At 39.4% G+C, this 5383-nt stretch overlaps 1 long non-coding RNA gene across 1 annotated transcript; it reads right to left on the bottom strand.

The window, feature by feature from the left end:
- Window positions 1-224: 224 nt before the first annotated feature.
- LOC147531755 (uncharacterized) lies at window positions 225-5088 on the bottom strand. The gene is made up of 2 exons (XR_015228286.1): window positions 4989-5088; window positions 225-3326 (listed from the first exon to the last, which is right to left on the bottom strand). It is a non-coding gene; the product is annotated as an uncharacterized LOC147531755 (long non-coding RNA).
- Window positions 5089-5383: the final 295 nt, after the last annotated feature.

Here is a 5383-nt window from a genome sequence, read left to right as displayed (position 1 = left end):
ACTCGGACTAAAAAAAACAAAGATAATGATTTGGGTTTTTGGATTGATATGAAATTAACGAAAAGTAAACTAAACTATATACAAGAGAGGTGAGAAAGATTCGGGAAAAAGGGTCGAGCAAGAATAAAGTGAGGAGGATACTTCGATCCACAAAATCGATAGTGACTAGTATTAATAATCTATAAGCCTGAAAAGTTTCTATTACTCGGATTCTAGAACATGAATGGTCTAAAATCTAGAAAATGTTATCATTAAAGCAATAAAACTCACAATAAGTCATTCATCACATATCGAATCATGTTTCTCGAGTATCTAAATACAAGAGTTAGCTAGACATGGTGGAACACATAATAAACGAGAAGATAATAAAGAAAGACATGAGTTAAGGTGAAAATCTCCCTATTCCGATGAGGCGCGAGAATAAGATCGACGGAAAATATATGTGTTTAAATGTTGTTGATCTTCTTGTAAAAGAATGCAGGAGTCCCCTTAACAGTGTACAATAGGTGTCCTCTCAGCAGAACTTGACTTCCCCTTAACAACAGTGTCTTCTTCTTCCTCAAAACAAATCCACCATGAAAGCTTCATCAAGCTTTCTCTCTCTAGAGTTTTCTAACTCAAAACCAAATCAAATACATGGAAAATCAAGGCAATATAGTCTCAAGCAAAACCCCTAAGGTTTCCGATTCAAACAATGGCCGGAACTTCACTAAATAGGTCAGGTTAGGTTTGCAAAATCCGGCCAAGAAAGATGAGATTCCGGCGAGAAATCTGCTGCTCCCGAGCTGCTATGAGGTTCCGCCAGTAATTCTTGTGCCTAGAAGTAGCGTCCCGAGTTGTTTCTTCCGGCGATCCGAGCAACCCCTTCTCTTGATCTCGATTTAGCTGCTCTCGGTTTGAAGACCCGATTCCTTCAAGTCTCGAGCTGCTGCCTTCTTCACTGTTCCGACTAGCTGCCGCCGGCGTCCCGTGCCTTAGATGTGCCGGCCGGCGGCTGCTTCCTCTCTCCTTCTTCTCTCTCCCCAACTTCAAACCCTGGTTTTCTATCTAGAAGATCATCTGAAATTAGACTTTTCTATTTCTTTTCTAAAGACCCAAAGGACTAAAACCCTTGACTTTGGTCTAAGGCCATTGACTTTGTCTTGGGGTGCTCATAGAGTCTTCCTTGGCCTTCTTCTTTAAACTCTTGGGCTTGGGTTTATGCTTTAATTTAGAAACAAAGGGGGCTGCCTTCATAATTTTCTCTACATCATCTAATTTTCCAACAAAGACTGAAATGCTCCTCGACTTCTTTTTATCGTAACTTTTTCGTCCGAACTCCGATTCGACTTCCGTCTTCGCCGCCGGACTCACCATTGACTCCACTTTCCATTGAACCTCTGATTTTCACAAAATGACCAAAATACCCCTGGTGCTCTTTCCTTCTGATCTCTTCCACATGAGATGAAAATGTGATAAATGCTCAATTTTATTCAAAATCAAGCGTCAAACTCCAAATAAGGTACCTACCAAGAAAAATACATGAATAATAAGAAATAAAACCCGAAACGAACTAAATCATCAAAGTTAAAGTATCCAAATGTGGCATTCGAACACCACATCAAACATCCCCAAACTTAGAATTTGCTAGTCCTCGAGCAAATAAACAAAACAAAACAATAAAGTAAAATCCTAACTCACTTTCGGAGGAATCCCGATTGCATTTAGCATATGCAAAAAGCCGTTAAACCCCTAGGTTACCCTTAGTGGACGAGTGCCGTCTCGTGAGGGTTTCCAGTGAATATACCCACAAAATTCAAGATTCCAAAGACACAAAAGAGTTCAACATCGATGTAAATAAGATAATGACAACAAATGACATACTCAAGCATGCTAAACAAGCGAATCAAAATCGATAAACGCATATAAATGCTAAAAGTCTCCTCACTAGTAGTCTCATCCGAAAATGTGAGTGTCCAATCATAATGAGCATCATCTAAGTTCAAAGTCACAAAACCTCGATTCCCATCTTAGTACATTTCGCCTCGACTTTAGCCTCACAGTTATACACTCTTAAACATGCAATCACTCAAAAATGGATAATAATGGGTTCACTCTAAAGTGTGAGCATGGAATAAAGTGAAACTCAACACATACAAAACAAATGAAGATAACAAGTTTTAAAACGAAATGATCTCTAAAGAATGGAAATAACCACTAAAATGGAATGGAATGGAAATAACCCTCTAACAATGTTTCTTGAAGGTCAACGGATACAAGTAATGAGATGAAAGTAGTGAACTCCCGAGAATGTCGACGTCTTCTATAAAAGGAACGCTCAAACAACTTCTAAATTTAGCTTTTGCTTTGAACACTTTATTTCTCACAACACAACCAAAATAACAAATAAACTCAATTTTTTTTTTCTTTTCTCTTTTTTTTTTTTTTTTTTTTTTCATTTTCTCTTTTTCCCCTTTTTTTTTCATAACAAAACACTAACACTAGTGTTCTCAACAAACAACTTTTTCTTCATTCACACTTTGCTTTGACATTCTTCTTTCTATAACTATTATGCCTTCATTCTCGGGAGTAGTACGTGGATGGGTGGTGGAGTATCCGTTTCCCTAAAGTTGACACTATTATCGGGTTTCATGGACTACAAGAGTAAGGTCGCTATCCTGATGTCACTCCTAGTGGTTAAGAAAATTGAGCTCAAGAGATCGTCTAAGCTCTTTTAATAGTTGCGAGGTTGAGTAGCTCTTCATTCTACTCGGAGCTAACACAGAAGAGTACACTCAAAAACAATATAAAGGCTCAGATACCTCACATGGGTTTAAGTCTCCACTAATGACTAATCTAGGTCCCTCAAAATTGTTTCTTCTTCCTTAGGATGCTACTCATATGATCAGACAACAAACGCTAAAGGACTCGACATTCATGAAAAAGACTAAGAACATGCATCACATTCACCAATACCGAAACACATGCATCAACATACTTAAGCATACCACTAGAGTCATATCAAATCTACCCAAAAACTTTCAAATTTGGTCGAATTTATCGAACCCTCTTGTCTTTTGAAACCCCATGGTCATGGCTAAAAGGTCATACCCCATCCCCAAACTTAAAACTAACATTGTCCTCAATGTTTTAAGCATACTCACCAAAAGATAAGAGGTATATTAATTTAAAGAGGAGAGTGAAAAGATATTACCGCAGCCGGAGGAGATAAAGATGATTCTACCGAGACTCGTGTATGAACAGGTTCCAAGTTGATGTCGAGCTCGTCGTCATCCCCAAACTTGGAACAAACTATGCCTCAGAAGAAAAATAAGTAAGAAATGCTCCTATGATCAACAAGAGATATGAGAATGAAGCACATAAGATCATGATCATAAAAATGACCACTAACGCGGGTATACACGATTGCATTGAGCTATGCAATTAGCCGTTGATTCTCTTGTTTTCACAAGAGCACGAGTTCTGTCTCGTGGAGGGTTTCCAGAGATGATACCCACAAACATCAGGACCCATCACAATCAGTCAAAGATCATATAATAAGAGACGGAAATTTTGGGGGTCAACCCAAAGAAAGCTATATGCCGGTGCTAATCGTCTCACGAAAAGATCATAAGGGTGAAGTGCACATGAGACGATAAAAGAAAACAAGCTATCCCCAAACTTAGTGGGTGCACAGTCCACTAAGTAGGCATAAATAGAAGGAGCGACAATGAAGAAGTCATCAAAAGGATCGACATACACGTGAAGGGTCAATATAGTTGAAGGCAAAAAATCATCTGGAAGCTTAGTGGACAGAATATCCACTATGTCCATAGACGTCTTCGGAAAGACGTCTGAAATGTCCCAAAAGGGATCAACAACTGAGTTTGATATCATGTGAAAGGTCAAACTAGACTCTAACGGTAAGGCAATATGCTCGGGGACCAAGTCAAGGTCCATGGTTTCCTTAGGTACACAGTCTGACAAAGTATCTAACAGGTCTCTAACGTCATCAATGTCCTCAAAGACATCTGAAGCCTCGCAGTCAGTTATAATATCGCCTTCCTAGCATTGCATCTAAGACTGACTCCTTACAAGTGTCAGAAATCGGAAAGTTCATAGTCGTGTCATCCTCAAACTTGCTCATAGAGCCATCATCCTGAACATCAAAGTCTGGTAGAGTCCTATCATAATGAGACGATAAAAGTCGAGGTAAAGAGACCATAAGGTCATCAATCTGTTCAGACTCTTGGTACCTATCAGTAAATTCATCGACATTTAACTTAGTACTAGGGTTAGACGTATTACCCTCGTCATCGTACCTAGTACCCTCTTGAGTTTGGGGTGGTGAAACCTCTTCCTCGTCTACGAATGACTGTGACTCAAGCATCTCTATCTTTTGAGTTAAGGACTCAATCCTCTGCTTCGTTTGAGTCGCAAATTGTGACATCATCTCACTAAGATGACTCGCGGACTCTTCAAGAGTCTCCTCATAATAAGGCTCACTAGTGTAATTAAATGAAGACTCTTGATTATAACTCCCACCGTACATATTAGGATCATACCTGCATCTAAAGTCATTGGTCTCAGAATAGTGTGGACTATAAGGTCTCTCATACATATTTGGTGTCGAACCATATCCATCACTAATCTGACAATCTCTATACATTTGTCGGTATTCTCCTAATGTCATACGAGATCGATCAGGTTCTGGTCTACTCCACTCACTAATCGGACCATCTCTACACATTCGTTGATAATCCCCAAATGTCATACCAGGTCGATTAGGCTCGTTTCTACACATTTGTTGGTACTCTCCTAGGGTCATACCAGTTCGGTTAGTGATGGGTCCCTTTAGATCAAGGTCATCATCATCAATAAGGTATGTCCAACCGTTTGAATAACGTGCCATGATCTCACAATGTTCAAGGAACTAACACACGAGCTATAAATGGAAACAATCCAAACAATCACACCCAAGCAAGAAAGTAAGAGATAGAATACGATACTAGCGAATGCTCCTCTCGCTTCGTTCTTCCTTTCGATTAGCTTTTGATTCCTTTTTTTTCCTTCGCTCCTATTCTCTTTTTGGCTTTTTTTCGTAAAGTAGTTCCTGAAAACACGAGGAAGTAAGAAACTACGAAAACAAAGAAAAACGTCTAAGTTAACAAATAACACTAAACTAATAAACAAAACGAACAAACAATATCCGAACTACTAAACCTATCCCCGGCAGCGGCGCCAAAAACTTGATAGGCCTAAAAAGGTTTCCCTAAAAAGGTCACCACCCGCAAGTATACGGGCGTCAAGTAATAACCCGGTAAGACCGGGATCGATCCACGAGATAGGAAGGTAATAAGAATATCGAGAAAGTCCAGCCCACCGGTCTAGGTGTCAACCATTA

Source organism: Eschscholzia californica, unplaced genomic scaffold, assembly GCF_041429995.1.
Source record: "Eschscholzia californica isolate CP2 unplaced genomic scaffold, dmEscCali1.0.p SCAF_6, whole genome shotgun sequence".
In the NCBI taxonomy this organism is placed as follows: domain Eukaryota; kingdom Viridiplantae; phylum Streptophyta; class Magnoliopsida; order Ranunculales; family Papaveraceae; genus Eschscholzia; species Eschscholzia californica.
This window is presented reverse-complemented; position numbering and strand designations above follow the sequence as displayed.